The following is a 27,073-nucleotide window of genomic DNA, read 5'->3' as shown; positions in this document are numbered from 1 at the left end:
CTCCTTACCACGTGCTGTAGGACATCTCGGAACCAAGTTCATGATGGCACATATGTTTTTGCATGAAACTGATTAAAATCCTAAACAAAAATGGAACCTCAAAACAGACTGACATTTTGACTAAATCAAAATCTCAACCAGGTATCTTAAGTATCCAGAACAACAGAAGTGGTATTCTTTTTGACTTCCCTAGACTTCACAGAGAAGAGTCCCATAGAAGGAGCTGCTAAGAACTTTGTTCTCAAAAATTTTTCAGATTAAATATAAAGTCAGGAAGTGAGCAAACATTAGCCAAGCCCAAAAAGAGGTTATCTAGTGCTCCCAACATAGTACTGTAACCTTAACTTGATTTCTCCAAAGTTTGCAGCAGGTTTAATTTATACTGTTCCATGATCTTAGCAAAAATACACAGAAGAACTGTACAAAAAAGATCTTCACAACCCAGATAATCACGATGGTGTGATCACTGACCTAGAGCCAGACATCCTGGAATGTGAAGTCAAGTGGGCCTTAGAAAGCATCACTATGAACAAAGCTAGTGGAGGTGATGGAATTCCAGTTGAGCTATTCCAAATCCTGAAAGATGATGCTATGAAAGTGCTGCACTCAGTATGCCAGCAAATTTGGAAAACTCAGCAGTGGCCACAGGACTGGAAAAGGTCAGTTTTCATGCCAATCCCAAAGAAAGGCAATGCCAAAGAATGCTCATACTACCACACAGTTGCACTTATCTCACACGCTAGTAAAGTAATGCTCAAAATTCTCCAAGGCAGGCTTCAGTAATATATGAACCGTGAACTTCATGATGTTCAAACTGGTTTTAGAAAAAGCAGAGGAACCAGAGATCAAATGGCCAACATCCTCTGGATCATGGAAAAAGCAAGAAAGTTCCAGAAAAACATCTATTTCTGCTTTATTGACTATGCCAAACCCTTTGACTGTGTGGATCACAATAAACTGTGGAAAATTCTGAAAGAGATGGGAATACCAGACCACCTGACCTGCCTCTTGAGAAATTTGTATGCAGGTCAGGAAGCAACAGTTAGAACTGGACATGGAACAACAAACTGGTTCCAAATAGGAAAAGGAGTAGGTCAAGGCTGTATACTGTCACCCTGTTTATTTAACTTATATGCAGAGTACATCATGAGAAACACTGGACTGGAAGAAACACAAGCTGGAATCAAGATTGCCGGGAGAAATATCAATAACCTCAGATATGCAGATGACACCACCCTTATAGCAGAAAGTGAAGAGGAACTCAAAAGCCTCTTGATGAAAGTGAAAGTGGAGAGTGAAAAAGTTGGCTTAAAGCTCAACATTCAGAAAATGAAGATCATGGCATCTGGTCCCATCACTTCATGGGAAATAGATGGGGAAACAGTGGAAACAGTGTCAGACTTTATTTTTCTGGGCTCCAAAATCACTGCAGATGGTGATTGCAGCCATGAAATTAAAAGATGCTTACTCCTTGGAAGGAAAGTTATGACCAACCTAGATAGCATATTGAAAAGCAGAGACATTACTTTGCCAACAAAGGTTCGTCTAGTCAAAGCTATGGTTTTTCCTTTGGTCATGTATGGATGTGAGAGTTGGACTGTGAAGAAGGCTGAGCGCTGAAGACTTGATGCTTTTGAACTGTGGTGTTGGAGAAGACTCTTCAGAGTCCCTTGGACTGCAAGGAGATCCAACCAGTCCATTCTGAAGGAGATCAGCCCTGAGATTTCTTTGGAAGAAATGATGCTGAAGCTGAAACTCCAGTCCTTTGGCCACCTCATGTGAAGAGCTGACTCATTGGAAAAGACTCTGATGCTGGGAGGGATTGGGGGCAGGAGGAGAAGGGCACAACAGAGGATGAGATGGCTGGATGGCATCACTGACTCAATGGACGTGAGTCTGAGTGAACTCTGGGAGTTGGTGATGGACAGGGAGGACTGGCGTGCTGTGATTCATGGGGTCGCAAAGAGTCGGATACAACTGAGCAACTGATCTGATCTGATCTGATCTGATGATCTTGGTAAAGTGTGGTGCCTAGGCATTGGACTGCCCAAAATGTTTGTTCAGGTTTTTCCACTACATCTTACAGGAAAACCCAAACTAACTTTTTGGCCAAATGACTTTATTCACTAATGATGACCTCATTGTGAGTTCACAGCCATTCATGGAAGAAAGAAAGATTCTCTAAGGTGGTCACTCACAGACCTCCCTATCACTTACATAGCACATTATGACTTTGGATGGCAGAAATCAGAGGAAGAGAGTTGAGTCAAAGACTGAACTCCAGGCAGAGTCAATATAGGAAAAGGTAGAACTGTATATGACATTTATTTTGTTTTTAGCTCTTGGTGAGATCATTGGGAATTATTCTAATGTATAATTTCTGCAATTTTCTGAGTCTGGCATACGCTAGCCAAATTTTTTAGGAGCTTCCTCTGGTAAGGTGTGCATGTGTGGTCTGTCACATCAGTTGTCTGACTCTTTGCAACCCTATAGGCTGTAGCCTGCCTGGCTTCTCTGTCTGTGAGATTTCCCAGGCAAGAATACTAGATTGCCATTTCAGTCTCCAGGGTTGGTAAAGTATACAGAATATTAAATATCTATTATTAAAAGCTATTCTTCTTAACTCAGTATCCATATATAGAGAAATTCATCAGGCTAAACAGGTATTAAGTGGGTTTGGAAGATTGGAGTAAACCTGTGTCTAGCTGATTCCCATGAAAATTATTATATAGTTCTGATTATATACAGAAAATATACTGTATATATTAAATACAGTAAAATAAGCATGGGTATTAGAATCAAGGGCTTCCCAGGTAGCTCAGTGGTAAAGAATTCATCTGCAACGCAGGAGACATTGGTTTGATCCCTGGATCGGGAAGATCCTCTGGAGAAGAAAATGACAACCCACTCCAGTATTTTTGCCTAGGAAATCCCATGGATGGAGGAGCCTGGCAGGTTACAGTCCATGGGGTTGCAAAGGAATCGGACATGACTTAGCAACTAAACAACAACAATTGGAATCAAACTTAGGTTTAAATTTCAATCCTGCTACTTATTAGCTCTGTGACCCTGGGCAAACAATTTAACCTCTACAAGCTTCAGTTTAATTTTTACTAAATAGGATTAATTCCATCTTCATCAGAGGGTTGATACACTGATGTAAAATACCTAATATAGTGCTTTGATACCACAGATATCCAAACGTGATTCGCTTTCTCCCAAAACCTTCTAAAGCTTGTGTTCTTTGCACCAAACTAAAGTTACTTTCAGAACTTTTCCTCTACTGCTTTCTCACTTCAGCACTACTAACCAAGTTAGTGTGTGTGTGTGTGTGTGTGTGTGTGTGTGTGTGAAGTCGCTTCAGTCATGCCCAGCTCTTTGTGACACTATGGACTAGAGCTTGCCAGGTTCATCTGTCTAGGGGATTCTCCATGCAAGAATACTTGAGAGGGTTGCCATGCCTTCCTCCAGGGGATCTTCCCGATCTAGGGATCGAACCCGCAGCACTTTACATCTTCTGCATTGGCGGGCAGGTTCTTTACCAGTAGTGCTACCTGGGAAGCCCAACCAAGTTATTATGAGCATTTTTTAAATTCTTAAATCATGGAAGAAATACTGAAAATGGTCTTTGATTTCTTGATTTTTTTTTTTAGATAGAATTTACATTTATTCACTGAAGTTTTTAAAATCCAGTGCATCAAATATTGCATTAAATGAATAAAAGATGTTGAACACATTCTTCTCATGCTGAATTCTTCTCATTGGAATTCTTACTCAACTCACAATAATAGGTCAAAATTAACATCGTGGTTCAAAAAAAGGGATGGGGAAAGAAAAAAAGAGTCACATTTACAGGAAAATTAGGAGAAATTTAGAAGAAATGTATTTTGGCACCTAATTATATTTCTGAGCTGAGGTTTGCTTTAAAAAATGATGCCCAGTTTATTCCCTGATTCACTAAATGTTCTCTGAACAAATTAACATGCAATCAGAACTATGGTGGGCTGAGTATGAAGTAGGGTGTCTGACAAATATTTCACATGATACCATTTTGGCATCTGAGAGTTTTTGCTTTGTTTTGTTTTGTTTTTATCATAGAGGACATAGACTATTCAGTAAATCTAAGGACATGTAATTTTATTTAATGGTTGGACTTCCCTGGTGGCTCAGCTGGTGGGGAATCTGCCTACAACGCGGGAGACCTGGGTTGGATCACTGGGTTGGGAAGATCCCCTGGAGGAGGGCATGGTGACCCACTCCAGAATTCTTGCCTGGAGAATCCCCATGGACACAGGAGCCTGGCAAACTGCAATCCATGGGGTCACAGAGAGTCAGACACGACTGAAGCAACTAAGTACAGCATAGTCCAGTTCATTGCAGTTCAGTCACTCAGTGTGTACAACTCTTTGCAACACCATGGGCTGTAGCACACCAGGCTTCCCTTCAACCACCAAGTCCTGGAGCTTGCTCAAACTCATGTCCATTGAGTCAGTAATGCATTTCATCCAACCATTTCATCCTCTGTCATCCCTTTATCCTCCTGCCTTCAATCTTCCCCAGCATCAAGGTCTTTTCCAATGAGGCAGTTTGCATCATGTGGCCAAAGTATGGGAGTTTCAGCTTTAGCATCAGTCCTTCCAATGAATATTCAGGACTGATTTCCTTTAGGATTTACTGGTTGGATCTCCTTGCAGTCCAAGGGAAACTCAAGAGTCTTCTCCAACACCACAGTTCAAAAGCATCAATTCTTCAGCACTGACCTTTCTTTATAGTCCGACTCTTATATCCGTACATGACCACAGGAAAAATCCATAGCTTTCACTAGACAGACCTTTGTCGGCAAAGGAATGTCTCTGCTTTCTAATATGCTATCTAGGTTGGTCATAGCTTTTCTTCCAAGGAATAAGCGTCTTTTAATTTCATGGCTGCAATCACCATCTGCAGTGATTTTGGAGCCCAAGAAAATAGTCTGCCACTGTTTCCATTGTTTCCCCATCTATTTGCCATGAAGTGATGGGACCAGATGCCATAACCTTTCTTGTTTGAATATTGAGTTTTAAGCCAGCTTTTTCACTTTCCTCTTTCATTTTCATTAAGAGGCTCTTCGGTTCCTCTTTGCTTTCTGCCATAAGGGTGCTATCATCTACGTATCTGATGTTATTGATATTTCTCCCGGCAATCTTGATTCCAGTTTGTGGTTCATCCAGCCTAGCATTTCGCATATGTACTCTGCATGTAAGTTAAATAAACAGGGTGACAATTCACAGCCCTGATGTACTCCTTTCCCGATTTGAAACCAGTCCATTGTTCCATGTCCGGTTCTGTTGTTTCTTGACCTGCATTTCTCAAGAGGCAGGTCAGGTGGTCTGGTATTCCCATCTCTTGAAGAATTTTCCACATTTGTTGTGATCCACACAGTCAAAAGCTTTGGTGTAGTCAATAAAGCAAAAGCAGATGTCTCTCTGGAATGCTCTTGTTTTTTTGATGATCCAATGGATGTTGACAACTTCATCTCTGGTTGCCTTTTCTAAATCCAGCTTGAACATCTGTAAGTTCTTGGTTCACATACTGTTGAAGCCTGGCTTGAAGAATTTTGAGCATTACTTTGCTAGAGTTTGAGATGAGTGCAACTGTGTGGTAGTTTGAGCATTCTTTGGCATTGCCTTTCTTTGGGATTGGAATGAAAATGGACATTTTCCAGTCCTGTGGCCACTGCTGAGTTTTCCAAATTTGCTGGCATAATGAGTGCAACACTTTCACAGCATCATCTTTCAGGATTTGAAATAGCTCAACTGGAATTCCATCATCTCCACTAGCTTTGTTCATAGTGATGCTTCCTAAGGCCCACTTGACTTCGCATTCCAGGATGTCTGGCTATAGGTGAGTAATCACACCATCATGGTTATCTGGGTCATGAAGATCTTTTTTGTATAGTTCTTCTGTATATTGTTGCCATCTCTTCTTAATATCTTCTGCTTCTGTTAGGTCCATACCGTTTTTGTCCTTTATTGTGGTCATCTTTGCATGAAATATCCTTAGTATTTCTTAGTATATAAGAGACATTATATATAGTATTAAGTGAAAGTGAAGTAAAGTCGCTTAGTCGTGTCCAACTCTTTGAGACCCCATGGACTGTAGCCCACCAGGCTCCTCCATCCATGGGATTCTCCAGGCAAGAATACTGGAGTGGGTTGCCATTTCCTTCTCCAGGGAATCTTCCCGACCCAGGGATCAAACCCAGGTCTCTCGCATTGCAGGCAGACTCTTTAACCTCTGAGCCACGTCTTATCTACATAGTATTAAGAGATACTCTTAAATATCCCTTAGTATCTCTAATTTTCTTGAAGAGATCTCTAGTATTTCCCATTCTATTCTTTTCCTCTATTTCTTTGCATTGATCACTGTTGAAGTCTTTCTTGTCTCTTTTTGCTGTTCTTTGGAACTCTGCATTCGAATGGGTATATCTTTCCTTTCCTCCTTTGCCTTTCCCTTCTCTTTTCTCAGCTATTTGTAAGTCTTCCTCAGACAACCATTTTGCCTTTTTGCATTTCTTTTTCTTGGGGATAGTCTTGATCCCTCTCTACTGTACAATGTCACGAACTTCCATCCATAGTTCTTCAGGCACTCTATCTATCATATTTAATCCCTTGAATCTATTTGTCACTTCCACTGTATGATTGTAAGGGATTTGATTTAGGTCATACCTGAATGATCTACTGGTTTCCCCTATTTTCTTCAATTTAAGTCTGAATTTGGTAATAAGGAGTTCATGATCTGAGCCACAGTCAGCTCCCTGTCTTACTTTTGCTGACTGAATAGAGCTTCTCCATCTTTGGCTGTAAAGAATATAATAAATCTGATTTCGGTATTGACCATCTGGTGATGTCCATGTGTAGAGTTTTGCCTTGTGTTGTTGGAAGAGGGTATTTGCTATGACCAGTGCATTCTCTTGGCAAAATGCTGTTAGCCTTTGCCCTGTTTCATTTTGTACTCCAAGGCCAAATTTGCCTGTTACTCCAGCTGTGTCTTGACTTCCTACTTTTGCATTCCAGTCCCCTATAATGAAAAGGACATCCTTTTGGGGTGCTAGTTCCAGAAGATCTTATAGATCTTCACAGAACCGTTCAACTTCAGCTTCTTCAGCATTATTGGTTGGGGCATAGACTTGGATTACCATAATATTGAACAGTTTGCCTTGGAAACAAACAGAGATCATTCTGTCGTTTTTGAGATTGCATCCAAGTACTGCATTTCAGACTTTTTTATTGACTATGATGGCTACTCCATTTCTTCTAAGGGATTCCTGCCCACAGTAGTAGATATAATGGTCATCTGAGTTAAATTCTCCCATTCCAGTCCAGTTTAGTTCACTGATTCCTAAATTGTCAGTGTTCACTCTTACCATCTCCTGTTTGACCACTTCCAATTTTCCTTGATTCATGGACCTAACATTCCAGGTTCCCATACAATATTGTTCTTTACAGCATTAGACTTTACTTCTATCACCAGTCACATCCACAACTGGGTGTTGTTTTCCCTTTGGCTCTGTCTCTTTATTCTATCTGGAACCATTTTTCCACTCTTCTCCAGTAGCATATTGGGCACCTACCGACCTGGGGAGTTCATCTTTCAGTGTTCTATCTTTTTGCCTTTTCATACTGTTCATGGGGTTCTCAAGTCAAATATACTGAAGTGGTTTGCCATTCCCTTCTCCAGTGAGCCACATTTTGTCAGAACTCTCCACTATGACCTGTCCATTTTGGGTTGCCCTAAAGGGCATGGCTCATAGTTTCATTGAGTTAGACAAGGCTATGGTCCATGTGATCAGTTTGATTAGTTTTCTGTGATTGTGGTTTTCATTTTGTCTGAACCTATGATGGATAAGGATAAGAGGCTTATGGAAGTTTCCTGATGGGAGAGACTGACTGTAGGGGAAACTGGGTCTTGTTCTGATGAGTGGGGCCATGCTCAGTAACTCTTTAATCCAATTTTCTGTTGATGGGCAGGGCTGTGTTCCCTCCCTGTTGTTTGACCTGAGACCAAACTATGGTAGGGGTAATGAAGATTATGAAAATGAAAAGGTAATGAAATGCTGTAATTACTCATTAAAAAAAAAAGTAGATTAAGCTGGGCTAGGGGCAATAGTCCTTGAAATGAGAACTTAATGACTGAAAATATTAATATAGGGGATAAACATTTTGGAGCAACTGGAGAAAGCAAATATTAAATGGAAGCCTACAGCCCAGAAGATGTCAATGTTGAAGCAAAGTTTAAAAACTTTCCATGCAGGGGCATTAATCCTAGGGTTGAGACTCATTCAGGGGGCATTAAAGAAACTAATCTCTGCCAGATGGTGCTTTGGAGCCCCAAGGGATAAAACAGTGAATGGATTTCAATGTCACAACCATGTTATGTGGCCCTTAGTTTCTAAGTTTAGTAAGTGTATTCAATGACACAAGAAAGCAATAATTAATAGCAGAAACAAAATTCTTCAGAACTTTTCTAAGAACCAAAATAAAATCTAAATAAAGGTTTAGATAAATAAAATAAATCAAGCTAAGTAAGTCTGAATATGGCCCATTTTAGGGTTCTCTTATGTAAAACATGTAGCCATTTCCCAATCATTTGTAAGATGCTTCAGAATTTCAAGTAAATCGGACTACACAAACAAGAGACAAGACTGTATTTCTGTTTGGTGATTCCAAGCTTGATATATAATTACTGCTCAGCATTCAACTGTTAAAGTCACCTAAATATATTTGTGCCATTTTAAAATTTATCCATCATTTTTAAAGTAGCAGACTCAAAAGTGTTCGCCAAAGCACACAAGACCTTATTTATATAGTTTTACATTGTTCCACTTGACAAAGGGAGAAATTGGTTATTGACCACATTATCCATAATTCTTAAGGAACAGTCATACTTTCTCAGTGGTTCTCATCCATGAATTTCCTACACTAGTAATACTCTAGGCTAGAGATATGGCTCAGTCAGACCTCAGAATATTGTCTGTGCCTAGAATCACTGTCAAGGGCTTACTTAAACTTAAGTTATAAGACTTAATGTGAATGATTTCTGTGTTTGCAGAGAAAAAAGGACTAAACATTGTCATTTTCCTCTTGGCCTCAAGCTTAAGGTTGGTTGCCAAGGGAAACTGGCCCTACTCAGTTTCCCTTGGAACTATATGTAAACAGCTTGAAACCATGGGAAATCAACTAATCCTAGCTAGTAAGATCAAGGGTTATATCCTTGCACTGGGAATGCTAGCCCACCCTGCTTATGATGGAACACAGAGGGAAAGATCCAGTATTATTATATGAATGTCTGCTTCTTCTTTGTAGGTGGGAAAAGTCAGGGGAGCAGAAACAAAACAAAAAATGTTTAAGTAAAGCAAGGGACTTCCAGGTGGTCCAGTGGTTAAGAATCCATCTTGCAATGCAGGGAACATGGGTTGGATCCCTGATAAGGGAAATAAAAAGCACACGCAATGAAAGCAGCTAAGCCTTAGTGCCACAATCACTGAGCCCGAGCGCCACAACTGGAGAATCTGTTCACTGCAATGAAAGATTCACACGATGCAACAAAGATTCCACGTGCTGCAACTAAGACCCAAAGCAGCCAAATTAATAGGTAAATATTTTTCTAAAGCAAATAAAGAGTAAATAAGTAGAAACAAAGTTAGATATGAAAGGAAGGAAGCTGGTCAGAAGGAGAGTAAATACGAGATGAAAACTTCATACGAATAGAAATAAAAAGAATGATGGAGATCCAGACAATGATGCTTCACTCAGTGTTAACACTACTTTTTTCTCCTACTTAAAACACCCATGACAGACTTCCCCAGTGTCCAGTGATTGAGAATCTGCCTTCCAATGCAGGAGACATGGGTTCAACCCCAAGTCCAGGAAGATGCCACAGCACAACTAAGCCTATGTGCCACAACTACTGAACCCATGCTCCAGAGCCCATGCTCCACAAGAGAAACCACTGCAATGAGAACCCATATACTGCAATTAGGGAAAGCTCATGTGCAACAGCAAAGACCCAGAGGAGCCAAATAAATAAATAATAATTTTTAAAAAAACCTTGGCACCTTTACAAAAGTTGCCATCTCTTCCCAAAAAGTGGAGTGCAATTTATCGTAAAGGCATCTTACTGGTTAATATATCTTTACAATAAACTCTCTGCAAAGTGTAAACAAGCAAAGAAATAAATTGAAGTGGCTTTTAGTGGTGGCTGGGGTTACCAGATTGACAGCTTTGGAAATGGATGGCTTCTTTTTCTCCCAAGAATAGATGCAGCCTGATAAACAGAAATGTAAGAGTGCCCCAACTGCTTCACCAATATGCCTTCTCCCTGACAAAGTAATGGCTGCAAGAAAGAAAGAACAAGTCACCTTTTCCAGCCAGTTCTCTGCTGACACTGCTCAAGAATTGCCATTTAGCACCAAGGTGATAGAAACATTTTCCTTACTACCAGCAAAACAGAGGCACAACTCACTTATTTCATTTGGAACTGTGAACAGTCAAATCAGATAGTAATAACTTTTGACTACCCTCAACTCCACTGGATTCAAGGTGCTGAACTTAAAGTGAAAACTAACTTGAGTTTCCCATTACAATTTCCCCCAGCCATCCAGTTCTCCACAGTCCCTAGCACTAAATCAGGCAATGCAGGCTAGTGTAGCTATTTTATCCGGTTCTCCCAAAGATATTTGAAATGAGTACGCTACCATCCATGAAATCAAATGAATTTCAGGGACATTTCTATTTATGCAGTGTGAGGGGGATCTTTCAAAAGAGAAAGGGAAAGCATTTGAAAAGGACATGGAAGGTTTCCAGGAGAACAAGCAATGTGCATTTTCCTTCCTGAAAGAAAAACAGCAAATACATATGAAAAATGGAGGGGCATAAGTTAAAGTGGAGTCTTAACATCATTTATTTATGTACTGAACCACTAAAGTCATCTTCCTCACATAACCTTAAAATGAGCAGAGACCAATATAACAAGACTATCAGATTACATAGTCAGTAGATGTTAGAAAACATATGCTTTGTTTATCCTATACTTTGCTAAACAATCATGCACAGCTTTCTTTTGTTCCAAGAGTCACTCAAGCATATAATAAGAGTTCCAGCAAGTTGAAACCTCTTATATCTGGTTATTTTCAGGGAATTGTAAACCTGCTGCCACCAAGTCAGTAGTTGTCAGCAAGGATATTAAAAAATGTCATCATTCCAGCTCTCATTAGCAAAAAGCTTCTCCCTTCAGTCCCTTCCATTAACCTTCACTAACAGTTTGCACTTACTTTTAAAACAATTTTTAAACATCACTGATGCTTTCAAGTTAAAAACTACTCACAATGCAATCTGCAGTTCTCACTTATTTCTCCTTCAGTTTTCATAGTTTCTCACCCTGACTTTCCCCTTTTGCTGCTGCTGCTGCTAAGTCACTTCAGTCGTGTCTGACTCTGTGCGACCCCATAGATGGCAGCCCACCAGGCTCCCCTGTCCCTGGGATTCTCCAAGCAAGAATACTGGACGGGTTGCCATTTCCTTCTCCAATGCATGAAAGTGAAAAGTGAAAGTCAAGTCGCTCAGTCATGTCCGACTCTTCGCCACCCCATGGACAGCAGCCTACCAGGCTCCTCCATCCATGGGATTTTCCAGGCAAGAGTACTGGAGTGGGGTGCCATTGCCTTCTCCGTCCCCTTTTGCACCTGAGAGCAAATCTCCAGTCATCAGCCTGTTGGATTCTCAACAGGTTTTCCCATACATTTCAAACATTGTCTTGTCTTTGCTCATCTATTAACTCATTCACTTTCTTTCTTTCACTTGACTGACATTTACATAGCATCTCCTCAAGTATTTTCTTGTCCTGTGTACATGTTGAATCAAATCCAAGAGAAAATATTATGCAGTTGAAAGGCACTAGAACAGAAGCCCTGGATTCTAGCCTCAGCTCTGTCATCTGAGAAGTATGTGACCTTGAGGAAGTCACTTCCCTTATATATATTAAAACCATTGTTAATAGGGTTGAACTATGCTACATCTAAGATCCTTTCCAGTTTTGAAATTCTACAATTTCATTGTCACTGCAGGGATCCAGTGCAAACAGACAGGTGCATACCACAATGTTTAATAATTCTGAGATACCAATTTCAGGATATTTACATTTTCAGTGGTTGAATACAGAGATACTCCTAAAGGGAAGTAAGGAAATTCTAACTTTGATTCTTTGGGCACATTATTGGGCCAACAGAGGAGTACTTAAGAAGAAAGGTATCAAATTCTATGTAAGACCACCACTAGTTTTGACCACCAGTCTACTTGCTGTCTCCAATGTACTCCCTTTACCCACTCCAAGCAGCCTTTCACTCCCACAGACTGCTCTCATCAAGCTCAGCAAATGACTTTCACAGAGTTAGAGCTCAGTAAACTGTTACTCCTCGTCTTACTTGGCCAATCATTAGCACTGATTTATTTTATCACACTGCTTAACACTTTCTCCACAGGGCATCCACGACTCACTCATTTCTCCACTTACATCACTGGTCAGCCTCTCTCAGTGTTTTTTTTTTCCTTCACCAGATCCCCTAATGTTGAGCCTCTCAAACATTGAGTTATTGGTCCTCTTTTCTTGGTGCACTCACTTCTCTGGTCATCTTATACAATGTCATAGCTTTAAATTCCATCTATATGCAAAAAAAAAAGAACAAATTTGTATCTTCAGCCAAGACCTGTTTTCTGAACTCAAAACTTGTATCTCCAGATGATCAATAGACCTCTAAAAAAAAAAATCTCTAATGTTCTTATCCAAACCTAATCCAATCATTTCAGCTTTTAGAAGCTACATCTGTTAAAAAAAAAAAAAAAAAAAAAAAGTCTTTGGGGCACTCTTGGCCTCTTTATTTCTCTCACACTCTACTTCTAATCCTCTAGGACAGGGGTCTCCAACCTTGGGATTTAATGCCTGATGATCTGAGGTGGAGGTGATGTAATATTAACAGAAATAAAGTGCACAACAAATGCAGTGTGTTTGAATCATCCCCAAACCATCACTTCCTCCCCAGTTTGTGGAAAAAGTGCCTTCCACAAAACAGTCCCTGGTGCCAAAAAGGTTGGGGACTGCTACTCTAGGATATTAGCCCTAGAATAAAAACATGTCCGAATTGAACTACTTCTTATCTCTATGGCCATCTCTGACCTGCAACTGCAGTAACTTTCTAATAGTTCTCCCTGCTTCTATCCTTGCCACTTAAAATCTGTTCTCAATAAGGAAGTCAGAGTGGCCTTTTAGAACACTAACTCAAGCTCTTCATTAGATCATTAAAGTTTTCACAATGGCCTACAGGCCTAACATGGTCTGGCTCCCCATCACTCCTCTGAATTCATCTTCTACAACCTTCTCCCTTGCTCACTCCACTCCAGTCACACAAGCCTTCTGACCTCAAGCATGACAGGTATAGGCTTGGTGCTGGTTCTTCTTCTGCCTGCAGGTATCTGCATGGTCAGTTCCCTCACCTCCTTTAAGTCTTTGCTCAGTTCTCACCTGTTCAATAAATCCTCCCTTGACCATACTACTTGATCAAACATTCCTGATCCCCCTTACCTGGAACTATCTTTCTTTTTCCACAGCAGTTATCACCTTCCAATGTTCTATATAATTTACCTAATATATTTGTGCTTATTTTCTGTCTTGCCATGCTAGAATGCAGACCACAGAAAAGTAGGAATCTTGTTCTTTTTGTTCATTGAGGTATTTCAAGTACTTATTAAATGCATGATAAATCAATAGATCACTGGACAACGAATAGGTAGGACTGTTCCTATGGCAATCAGGTTATAACCAACATCTTGGGGAGTTACACATGAAATAATAAGCCTAATACAGTCTCATTCTAATTATTCAATCAATGCTCAATCCTGCTGCCTCTTCTTTATCATTTGATGCCACTCATGGATAGAGGGTCTCTGGAGCTCACGTCTTCCTGTTGTGGAGGCCCTTGACTGTAACCAATCAGAATCGTCAGAATAAATTACAATCTTGGGCTGAAGAGACATGAAGATTTCTGTACCCATGCTTAGTGACTTAAGATAAAGGTTATAAAATAACTACCTCACTTTCTGCTGTAACAGCTATTTAAGCTTAACGATGTGGCAGACATTGTTCTAAGACATCATAGGCACACATTCATTCCTTCTTTGCAACAATCCCTACCTCCCGACCTCACACCTCTCTCCCAATTATTGGATGTGATCCATCTAGACAACATTCAGAAAGCAAATGGGTCAGAAGAGAAGATATAAGTCTGAAGAAGGAGATCATGGCCTTTAACATTTCTAAAGAAAATTATTATCTCTGTCGAGCACAGTTAACCATATCTCCATGAAGCCAGGCTGACAAAATGTTTATGTTGACACATTAAAGGTCAAATATTCAAGGGCAATTAGATTTCTTCAAGATCATCACAGAGATGACCTAGTAAGAAGTGGATATAGAATTTTTGCTGTCCAGTCGTAAGTCAGCATTGACTTGCCAAGTACATTTAAACGCATTTCTAAGTACTTCTCAAAGTTGAATAACTTCAGTTAACTCAGATATTTTCATCAAAATTCATTCATTTGAATGTCTATTGATTTGTAGTTACGGTGCTAAACACAAAGAAGCATAATCCACAGTCCTTTAGTTAGAGAATTTAGTCTAATACAAAAAGAAAAACCAATTCACTAAAAAAGTTTTCTAACTTTTGTAACTTAATCATCAGAACGCTAGTGTCTGTAAAAAGAGGACTAGATAAATAAGACATTTAGGATTATTACATGGAATGCTACAATTTAAATGAATAAACTAGATTTAAATGTGTTAATGTGACAATTTTTTTAAAATATTAAGTTAAAAACACAAATTTTCAAGAGACATATGCATTCATTGGGCTTCTCAGGTGGTTCAGTGGTAAAAGAATCTGCCTGCCAGCACAGAAGCACAGGAGATGTGGATTTGATCTCTGGGTCAAGAATATCCCCAGAGGAGAAAATGGCAACCCACTTCAGTATTCTTGCCTGGAATCCCATGGACGGAGGAGACCTGTAGGCTCCAGTTCATGGGGTCGCAAAGAGTCGGACACGACCAAACACACACTAATGCAGTAATTGCACTATGTTCTCTTACCAAAATATTACAAAACGGCATTATATATTCACAAATATAAGAATGTGTAACAAAAAATTAAAAATCTAGACTTAGAGATTAGGTACCCAATTCAGATTAGTGGTTACCTCCCTCTCGGAGGAGGTGAATAGGATTGGAAAATGTATAATGTAAACATCAATTTGATTGGTCAGGTGTTATTTCTTTATTTACAGGAGAGTATTTGAAGCCAGTATTTTTAAATGGTAAATTTTGCTAATTTGAGGTAGTAAAATACCCGGTATTTTTCCTGTGCTTTGTTTCCCAGTATCTTCCAAATTTATAAATGAGAGACAGAGAAGAGAGAAGCATCACACTGAAACATGATTCACAATAGATGGGAGATAACAGAAGCCATGAGGATCGCACGAGAGATACGAGCAGGTGCCAAGTGAGCAGCATGGTAGGAAGGGCCAGGAGGTTGTACTTTGGAGAGACCAATGGATGGGAATGTTCCTGGAGGTCTTCCTAAAAATACTAGACCGGAGTCGGGCCTAAAGAATGAGCTTTCAAATAAAAAGTCACACAGACTGAGATGAGCAAGAAGGGTATTCATTCCAAAAAAGAAACAGCTGAAGGAAAGACAAAGATGCAAGGAAAGAACATGGAGCTTTCAGACAAAGGAAAGAATATGGAGCATTCAGCAGAGACACAGCCTCAGGGGACACTCTTGAGTCTGAATTTTAACTCTGTCTTTACTAACTTAGTGATCTTGGGAAAGTCATTTAATCTCTCTGCAATTCTTTCTTCAAATTGAACATGGTATAGTATCTTCCAGACTAAATTATTATATAGGCTAGAAAAGATGCCCCACATGTAGTAAGATAATAATTGCTCACAAATGAAGATTATAATTAATAATTATTTCCTGGGACTAAGACTCAGGTCTCCTGACTTCCTGAGGTAGTGACCTTTTCATATACTTAACTGTTGATTTTGTAACATAGCTTGATCCTAATTTCATATGTCCAACAATTTACAATAATAAGCAAGAGAACTAAATGGAGTCCTGGGCAACTCACTAATTCTGAACTCACAGACTCACCACTTGTGTCTTGTACAACAGCTCCACACTATACTCTGTGCTGTTGGTTCTTCTCTAAGGCCTGATATTTCTGACTATTGCTATTCCTTGAAATAATCAAATCAAAGCTAGAATTTCTGGAAAACTGGCTTCTCAGTTGTTGAATCTGTGGCTGGCTAAATCCTGGAATACCAAAGTTGTCTTAGCCAGGAAATTAAAACAGAAGGGTTTTAATGCGTTGAAGTATTCATAACTGGCCTTCAATGTTTACAAAAAACCTAAGTGCACGTGACTTGGGTCACATTGCTGTTATTTATAAAGCATTTACAAACCTCCTCAACAGCCTCTAACATATTTTCCATTTTATGCAGGTTGTAATGAAAGGAAGTTTAAACAGCATTAAAAAAAAAAAAATTCACGAGAGTTACACAGTGCTGTGTTATGTGAATGGTATACTCCCTCTGAAAGACCCTAGGACTCTTTCATTATATCCAGTATCAGTAAAGGGAGGCTACATCCACACGATTCCCAAGTATGATACTTCTCTCCAAAGCAGACTGATGGTCCCTTGCCACTCTACTGAGCCAGCCGCAACATGATCTAAGCCGAAATTTGGGCATTGGAATTGTCTTTCTCAGTGAGGTTTTAGCAACCATTATCATGATCCCAGGAAATTGTTCATTCTTGGAGATAAACTGCCATAGGAAACTATGTTTTCTCTTTCAGTGAACCTCCAAATTTCGTTTCTCTGCATGGAGGAGAAGAAGCATATGTTGCTTCTCAACAGCACTCACTTCAAATAACTGAGAATCGCAGGGTTATTGAGGCCATAGGATCAGTGGATACACACCATCCAAAAATCTTTTGTGTGACAGGCTCAGCTAAAAATGCCACAAACTTGCATTATACCATGCTGTTTTTGTCCATCATCAACCCACTGCCACTGCCACCAACACATCAAAACAGTATCAGATATGGAATCTAGAAAAATGGTACTGACGGACCTATTTGCAGGACAGGAACAGAGATACAAACATAGAAAACAGACTTGTGGACACAGCAGAGGAAGGAGGGAGGACAAACTGAGAGAGTAGCATTGGCGCATACACACTACCATGTGCGAAAGAGGTAACTAGTTGGTAGCTGCTGTGTAGCACAGGGAGCTCACCTTGCTCAGCTTGCTGTTGCCTGATGACCTAGAGGGGTAGGGGAGAGGATACATGAATACAAATAGTCAATTCATGCAGTTGTACAATAGAAACTAACAAAACATTGTAAAGTAATTATACTCCAAATAAAAAAATCAATTAAAAAGAAAACAGTAACAAGACTCTCAAATATTCTCAGCAATCTCCCACCTGAGAGGGAGATACCTTTTATTTTGCTTCCCAAACAACAAAGAGACTGGTCTAAGACTTTACCAGGTTTAAGTAATGATACTTATTAAAGGCACTAACTTTATCAGATTGTTTTTGGTTTGCAGTAGTTTTGTCACGGAGAGTATTTGAAATGAACTGAGATGACATCTTAGCCCTTGAGGAAAAACCTGCACAACCACTGATTCTAGTGGTAGACATTTAGGTCTATTCTCGAGACAAGACAGCCAGACAGGGGATAGGCCAAGAATCATCATCCTTTTAACCCAGTGTCCTTCTAAAATGAAGGGTAGCAGAACATGCCACCCCAAAATATATCTCTGTGGCATGAGAGCCATTTTGAGCAGAAAGCAATTTAGAAGAAACAGAAGAGCTCTCTGCCTGCCCCTGTTTGCCTAAAACCTGATGTAAATTTGCTAGTGTCTCCTCTCCCCTCTCTACCAGGAAGAACAGACTTTACCAAAGACACCTTTAGAACCCTTGTCAGCCCAGAAAAAGCATCAGAGGAATCCACATAACAAACAACTAACTAGCTTTATCTGCTATTAATTCCCCTACAATTTGCCACCCTAGAAGCTCAAAGCCCTTCTAACCATATGTTATCACTTCTCTAAAAATGTCTTGTTCTTTTACCAAGATGCTGTATAAGCCCACGTACTTGCCACGCTTTTGAGTTACTCATCACTGTTCTATGTGAATGCATGATATACATGCTAATAAGGCCTTCCCTGGTGACTCAGTGGTAAAGAATTTATGTGCCAATGCAGGAGACATGGGTTCAATCCCTGGGTCAGGAAGATCCCCTGGAGAAGGAAATGGCAACCCACTCCAGTATGCTTGCCTAGGAAATCCCATGGACAGAGGAGCCTGGCAAGCTACAGTCCATGGGGTCACAAAAGAGTCTGACATGACTAAGCAACTAAACAATAACATACTAATGAACCTGCACATTTTTCTCCTACTAATCTGTCTTTTGCCAGTCTAATTTACAGGGCCCCAGCCAATGAAGCTAAGACAGGTAGAAAGAAAAAGAGGTATTTTTCTTTCCTACAAAACACACTAGAGAACAAGGGGTGTAAATTGCTTTTCTCTATCTGCTCTAATCAGAGACATTACTCATCTTTGAGATTGTTGGTCTAGTGTCTTTTATGGCTACAAACCTCCCAACAAGTATTGATAAGGTATAAATGAAGAAGGGATAAATGAAGATAGGAAAAGACATGTTTTTCTTTTCATTTTCTAATTTTGAAACAAATCCTAAAATTAAAGGAATCTTTTCTCTTTCCTTAAAAGGAGAAGAGACCAATAGTCACAGTACATCTACTGATGCATTAAAGGTAGCATTTTGGAGTTCATTCCCAAAGACAAGCTAGCCAACAGCAGAGAAATCTATGGGACTTCGATTAGCCATCACAGTTTTTCATTTTATTTTTTGATTAACTTTTTTCATGCATAGCTGAGAAACACTAAACAGAATGAAAGGCAAGTTTTGTAATTAGACTAGATTGCCCAAGGCAAGAGAAAAAGAAAGACAGACAAATCCTGTAATTCAGCTCCTAAGTAACATCCTCCACATGACAGAGTTTCTTCATACATTTTTAAATCAGGTGTTAAAGTTTTGCATGTATGCATTAAAGAATGTTTCTGTTGGGAAAATATATTACTTTGCATCAAGTCTTTCATTTTCTTTCAAATACACTTTTCCCCTGTATTTTAAAACAGGTAGTATATGGAAATATTTGGAGGCAGAAATAAAAGGAAAAATATCATGAGGGAGAAATAGATGACAAAACTTACATGTACACATAAAGCTTTTTCATTAGTACATACATTAAACTAAAGTATGAACCAAACCATAGCCTCTGGAATAACAAATTAAAAGCTAATTGTTGTATGCTTACTATACGGGAAAATTCAACTCATGTAGAAAAACATCTGATTTAAAACAAAATACACTTTAATTTGCAAAGCTTTTCATGTTATCTTTATGGTCAAAATGGAAAAATGTGGACTACATAATAGAATAGTTGAACAAATGTACCCAAGAAACATTGATGAGTGGATTGATGTCATTCTGGAGCAAGGTTTCTCACAGATGACACAGCTTTCCATCTTTGACTACCAGTATTTCTCATCAATAAATTATATGAAAGAATATGCTTAGCATATTAGTAACAAGTACACAAACTGAAAGGAATAGCTAAAATGATAAATAACCATATTAAGAATCCAGAAGGACTCAACAGGCTAGAAGTATAAGCCAATATTAATCAGATATAATTTCATAATAATAGGCTATAGTTCTAATTCAGGATCAAGAACTCAGGTACAAAATTAGAAAATGATGGGAAACCAGGAGCTAGGATCCCTATTTTAAAAAATCGCAAACACAATTAGAGCACATCTGTGATTTTCATTATTTTAAATATCATATCTCTCTCTGTTTTCTGATCTAAAATCTGGACAAAACAATGTCTACCTCTCAGCCTTCTTGAGCATTTTAAATGAAATAACAAATGAGACAGAGTCTTACAGCAGTCTACGTGGACCAAGGGCTTGTAAGCCCACATACAATGTCAGCATCAGAGCAAGCAGTGTGACGTGTTTGCTGAAGCTGAAATGTGTTCTCAGTCACATCCAACTCTTTGGGATCCCATGGACTGTAGGTTGCCAGGCTACTCTGTGCATGGAATTCTCCAGGGAAGAATACTGGAGTTGGTTGCCATTGCCTCCTGCAGGGGAGCTTCCCAACCCAGTCAAACCCACATCACTTGACTTGGCAGCTGGATTCTTTACCACTGCACCATCTGGGAATGAGGTTTAGGGGCCTCATTTTCAGAGGAATGGAGGAAAATCAGAAAGCATTTATTGAATATCCACTTATGTGTCTGCTCCAGGAATACTTAGGCAATGCCATGGTCTCAGCCCTCAAGAAGGTCTAAATCTAGAAACATACAATAGGATAGTTTATCCAGAAGAAGGTGACATGTATTGACAGTTCTGTAAGCAAAGTCAATGAGAAATAGTTCTTTGAATCACCCTTACATCATCCACGGCATCTAACCCAATGTTTGCTCATGTAGCTATTCAGTAAACATTTTTTTGAATGAATGAATGATGTAAGTTTTGCCTGAAAAAGAGATTTAGGGAGAAAAAGAAAATTCCTTTTAATATTTTTGAATTCTAAATTAACAGGGGTGGACACATACTTGTAGCTCCAGAACTGAGGCAAAAGGGTGAGGGGACAAGGAGACGAATTTGAGTTTTCTACAGAAAAACGTTCTAAGTAGAGCCACTGAAACAAAAAATACTAGAAAGAACTTGCGAGTGCCCGGTCACTGAGACCATTCAATAAGAGGCTATATAGGATGATCATACCACTGTAGAAGGAATTCTTACCCTGGGATATTGGAAGCTGAACTATATGAGACAAAAAAAATCTTTTCAGAGATGCTGATCTGAGGCCCAGGTGGTACAGTGGTAAGGAATCTGCCTGCCAATGCAGAAGACATGAGTTCGATCCCTGGGTAGAGAAGATTCCTTGGAAGAGGAAATGGGAACCCAATTCATTATGCTTGCCTGGAAAATCCCTTGGACTGAGGAGCCTGGTGGGTTGAAGTCCCAGGTCAGAAAGAGTCAGACATGATTGAGTACCACCACCACCATGACCAGTCCTGATACTCAGTGCTGGTATTATAAAGCCTATCACACCAAGTGCTGGGAAATTAAACTGGACAACAGTGTTTGGTTTAAACTATCAAAAAAAAAAAAAAGAGGAAGATGATAGTTTACAAATTAGCTCAGGTTATAACAAGGGTGCCACTAAATGCACAGCATCTACCTCTGGTATGTAGAGCTGTACAGCTTTGCCTTCATGCCATTTGACGGAAACTTTTCCTAAGTCCTTGGCTCCATCATGGAAGACTGAATTGGAGCAACTATTCCACAGCCAATCAAGCATATAAAAGGAATTCTTGCCACTCAGCTCATAGGAGAGTTGTCCTTGCTTCATGTGGAATGAGAATATGTAACAATTCCCAGATTCGGGTGCAGGTCCACTAAGACCACAACTTCCCCCATACCTTGAATAAAAGAAGCAACTCTTGTTAACTCTAGACCAGAATAAAAAGTGTATCCATGTCCTCTTTGTGGGCTGCCCTCCAAGCCCCAGTATGTGGACCCTTCATTCTGAATCAATCTAAAGAAAATTACTAATAACAGCATTGCTAGTACTCAGTCACAGCAAATACCAGAAACGCGTAATGATAAACATTGTTCTATAACAATAAAGATATCTATTGCTATAAGACTAATTAAGATTATTCTATTTTTTTCTGTATCTTCAAACTCTAAAGCTTGGCCTCTTTTGTGTACCTCTATTCAAAGATCACATGGTGTCTTCTGGTGAGACATCTGCCTCCATAACTAGGACAAACTCTCTGAGACCTTAAAGAAAGATCTGAATAGTAGATCTGAATAACCTTTCAGGGAATGTGTGTGCTTGTCCTTCTCTAAAAGTTATATTTCTTTGCTTTAAAGAAAATCCATTTAGGATATTAAAAAAAGGAAGAAGCTTGATCTTTTTTTTACTAGGCCAGTTAATTGAGATCTGGGTTTGTGAATTTATCTGACAATCTGCAGAAGCCTTTGTCCAGTACCCTGCCCTTTTATGTTTGTTATTATATCAAGGAACACTGATTATATCATAAAACAAATATATTTATTTATGGTTCCTAATGGCTGTATCCACTGTTGCTTCGCCTGGGCCAATTAACTAGAATCAAAGTAAAAAGCACAATCTCAAGTTTTCTATCAATTGCATTTAGAGGTAAAACCAAAGGCTTAAGACAAAAGAGAAGTAAAACTGTGAAAAGTCTATTTCCAAAATTAACAAATAGAGATAGCCTGAAAACCACGTACCCCAGGGCCTCATTTCATCTTTAAGAAAAACCAAGATCTAACTTTTCACTTGAAAGTTTCCAACCCAGGCCACTTCTGCAGCACAACATTTCAATTCTATTATTTAAGGCACGGTTTGAAATATTCCCCAATTCAGTTTAACACCATCCAGAGCACATTTCCAGTGTGTAAGTGCACTGCCAAACAGCCAGCAAACACAGGTAAAGAGACACCAGGCGGACAGAAGAGGTTACATTTGTTTGGCAACTTCCTCCAGGCTGTTAGAGTGGAGCCTTTAAGAAGCTAAAACAAAAAGTGCTTCTCGACGTTTGCAGTAAACTAAGCAAAACAGCAAAGAGCACAGCCCAGGGCCTAGAGCAAACGACAACGCAGGAGCAGTGATGTTCTCCTGGCCCCACGGCTGTAACTTGAAGCTGTGGCAGCTTCTGAGTGAACACCACAACCCAGCCCAGCAGGCCACAAACAAGGACTTCATCCACCTCTCCATCCAGCACTCAATTGTTTCAGTGAACACAGTGAGAGATAAATGAGGTTGTACTTCAGCTGTCAATGGCCTCACCACCTTACCTCTACAGAGGACTCTCAGCTTGTTGGCTCCACCCTCCTGCTCCCTTCATTGTCACAAGTTGTTACATCAGCTTCAGGCTCAAAAATGCTTAGGCTGTAATCCACAATCCATCTTTTCATTTAACTTCTAAACATTAAGATAGATAGAAACCTCATCAGTAAACATTGTGACAGTTATCTTTTTAACTGTCATTTCTATAAACTTACACACATCCTTTTCTAAATCATGCTCAGATGTATCAGTTGTTCAAATATAAACATGTTTAGCAGAATTCTGTCATTTCCTTACATGTATATTCATTTGTGAATGACTCACTTCATACATCTTCATAAACCTGAGAAACAACCATTTGACTTGTTCACAGATTCAGGCAGTGATGTAGGCAGAGTCCAAGGTTGGCAAGGTCTACAGGGTCAGCTGTGGGGAGACAGTAGCCAGAAGTCATGGCTCTGGGATTGTTCTAATCTGTCTTCGGGTACGAGAAATGTTACAGAGGTTCACCCAAAATGAAATTCTCTCTTTCTCTTGGCTTGTGTTGTACCACCTTATCCTCCAACTCTTGATTAAACATTATCTTTCCCATCTGCTCTAGGGAATGTTCACCACCTTGTGGACCTCCAGGCTGATTGGTTTTTATGGGCAACCTGATCACAGTTTTACACACATACTTAGGATTATCTCAAGGACAGAGAAGACAAACAATCTATTAACTATAATAAGCAACCACACATCTCATGGTAGCCCCAGCATATATTTGATTTCAAAAGAAAAGGCTGAAATAAAATACGTCTATCCAAAAATGTCTCACCTCCAACACATAGAAATAGCATTTTCTGTTCTTCATGCTCTGGTGAGCAGTATTACTAGAAATCACATCTCGGCCCCACTCAATCAGACTTCCCAGCCCTTAAATCTTATTTTAAGATCTGACACTAGAGCAAGAAAAAGATCCTCTTGAAAGATCACTCTGTGATGATCTGTGGGCAAAGCATGCAGAGTGTACACACACACACACACACACACACACACAGTTTTTTTTTTCTTTTAGGAAATGCATCACTATTGCTTTATGTAGACAACTCATTTCTTCAGTTACCTTGCAATTATACTCATCCCATTGCTTAAATTTATAAAACATCAATCTAGAAAATTTAGTCAAATACACAGAGTTCTCTGAGAAAGTCAATTTATGTAGCTAACCAGTGCTAATTACAGACATTAGAAAATCACTGTTATTATTTATGTCAATATTCAATTCAATGCAGAATAATTTATCAGGACCTCATTTGCCCACTTCCTCATTTAAGTTGAACATTATTATAAAAGTCTTTGCTCACTTGATTTTCAGAAGAATTCCTTATAAATGCTCATCTATCTTTTCACCCCTGTTTTATTGATGAGCTCAGTCTGTTGTTTTTTTTTGGCTGACCTTTCAAACAAAGGTACTTGCTTTTTCTGTTACTCTGAAGTTTTATGATCCTGTAATAATGACAATTATGATGGCATCTGATCACACTGTATATATTAATGACCAGTCATATCTAGCCACATGTCTTCACAGCTTACTGAGCACATCAGTGAGACCTGTCAGGCTGCCTTCTTGCAACTTGTATCTCAAGGTAATTAAAAACTAGCTTTTTTAGCAGTTTGAACTTTGTTTTGCAGTGAATTGGAAATATCGCATGCTGTGGAAAGAGAGAATGTACCAGTCACCTGCTCAGCTTTGTGCAACAAAAGGTGTGATAAACAGGTACAGGAGTTAATCATGTACCCATAGTAAGGGCTTGCAAGCTCTCGCATATGTTTCTTTATTCATTACTTTGCTTAAGCAGAGAATGAGAAAGTGAAGAGCTGCATGTCATCTTCAAATTGCAATTTAGGCCCTGACTTAACAGGTCCAAGTCAAGGTCAAGCCAAGGGGAAGAAGAAGACAAGCATGCTTAAACGGGCACAGCTGCCCATAAGAATTCACAAGGCGGTTGTGGTGGCCTCTGGGGACAGAAGAGGAGGGGTGACGGTGACAGGGAGAATTACTCTTCACTGCGTTCTCTTTTGTTCCATTTGAACATTTTACCTGGTGCTCATATTACTTCCCTGGTGGCTCAGACAGTAAAAGCGTCTGCCTACAGTACAGGAGACCCGGGTTCGATCCCTGGGTAGGAAAGATCCCCTGGAGAAGGAAATGGAAACCCACTCCAGTAATCTTGCCTGGAAAATCCCATGGCCAGAGGAGCCTGGTGGGCTACAGTCTCTGGGGTCACAAAGAGTCAGACATGACTGAGCAAATTCACTTTCATTTTTTCACTTTTCGTATTTCATTAAAGAGTATTTAGCAAATGACTATGTAATATTTGCCCCCCTTAGCACTTCAACAACCCACACTGATCCCTAAAATCCACACTAGTGAAATGACACAGTAGCTAGGGTCGCCCTCCAGGGGCCCAGCCCCTCACTCCTTTTCCTCCTGATTCCTCTTCCTGTCCCCACCCATCATGTCCTTAGATTTTTACCCCATCAAAGATAGTTTCCAAGACACCATCTGATTTATTGAATACAAATGAATGATAACAGTTTTGCTTTCCTACATGTACACAAGAGAGCCAAGTTAGACAGAAATGAACTGTTCGAATCTTTATTTCGAGAACACTGGAAACAAATTGCCCTAGATTCAACTGTTGGGGAAGATGTCTGTGTGTGTTCTGGTTTGGAATGAAGAGGGATATCGCCACATGGAAGGGAAGAGGGGCTGAGATCATAAGTAGAAGGATTAGCAACTGTATGGGCTGCTGTGCTGGAGAACAGCCTCCAGCCAGGCTGACCGACCACACCTTTGGGCAGAATGCTAAGAAAACAGGATCCTTGCACTCAGCCTTTCTGGAATCTAAAAGAGCCCTCGGACATTGATACTCATAAAACACCACTGTTGGGTGTCTTCAAAGTGGTGCAGCACTTCCATCTACCAAGACCCTGGATGGTGAAAATATGTTCTATTGGCTTCTTTGAACACTCTCCATGAGATGGCCCTAACCTTCCTTAGCTGCCTGACTTTGCTACTTTCTGCCTTTTCAATGCCCCACTTTGATACTGCCTCAAATCCAAGCAAAGGCAAACCTATAACAAGCTATGACAAATATAGACAGCATATTAAAAAGCAGAGACATCACTTTGCCCACAAAGGTCCATCTAGTGAAAGCCATGGTTTATTCCAGTAGTCATGTACGGATGTGAGAGTTGGACCATAAAGAAAGCAGAGCACTGAAGAACTGAGACTTTCAGACTGTGGTACTGGAGAAGATACTTGAGAGCCCTTTGGACAGCAAGGAGATCAAACCAGTCAATCCCAAAGGAAATCAACCCTGAATATTCATTGGAAAGACTGATGCTGAAGCTAAAGCTCCAATACTTTGTCCACCTGATGTGAAGAGCCACATGGAAAAGACCCTGATGCTGGGAAAACTTGAGAGCAAGAGGAGAAGGGGGCGGCAGAGGATGAAATGGTTAGATACCATTACTAACTCAATGGACATAAATTTGAGCAAACTTTGGGAAATAGTAAAGGACAGGGAAGCCTGTGTGCTATAATTCATGGGGTTTCAGAGATAGACATAACTTAGCGACTGAAAAAAACAAATCCAAAGTTTCTCCTTCTATTCACTTAAGCAGGTTAGAACATAGTAAGACAAAAGATTGCCTACTTGAGAATTAAACATCTCACCTGTAAGTAGTTACTAAGGCCAAACTCAATAATCTTCTATTTGCTGTTTTCTGCAGTATAATTACGTGGCAGAGAAATTTCTGGTTAAAGGCTTGTGCAATGATTCTGTGGCTGCCTTGCATGCCCATGTCTTTCTGTAGAGAAGCTGACTTGGGAATACCAGCTCCTGGAACTGAATAATCCATGTAAGATCTACTAAAAGACATCTGCTTTTTTGTCAGTATGAGAAATTATTATATTAACATAAAACATCACTGACTTTTTCCCCCAAGATGGAAACA

At 39.7% G+C, this 27,073-nt stretch overlaps 1 protein-coding gene and 1 long non-coding RNA gene across 2 annotated transcripts in view; one reads left to right on the top strand and one right to left on the bottom strand.

Moving 5' to 3' along the window:
- LOC133244328 (uncharacterized) overlaps positions 1–20,230 on the bottom strand; it is an 81,318-nt gene extending 61,088 nt beyond the window's left edge. Inside the window, exons 1-2 of the long non-coding RNA XR_009735364.1 lie at positions 20,123–20,230; positions 17,382–17,409 (exon numbers count right to left, since the gene is read on the bottom strand). This is a non-coding gene — a long non-coding RNA (uncharacterized LOC133244328). The remainder of the gene's footprint in view (positions 1–17,381; positions 17,410–20,122) is intronic.
- The window catches only part of LOC133244326 (craniofacial development protein 2-like), a gene marked incomplete at both ends in the record, with an annotated part of 208,042 nt that overhangs the window by 123,622 nt on the left and 57,347 nt on the right, over positions 1–27,073 (top strand).

This window comes from Bos javanicus, chromosome 3 (genome assembly GCF_032452875.1).
Source record: "Bos javanicus breed banteng chromosome 3, ARS-OSU_banteng_1.0, whole genome shotgun sequence".
NCBI lineage: Eukaryota > Metazoa > Chordata > Mammalia > Artiodactyla > Bovidae > Bos > Bos javanicus.
Note: the sequence above shows the minus strand (reverse complement) of the source record. Positions and strands in the feature narration are given on the sequence as shown.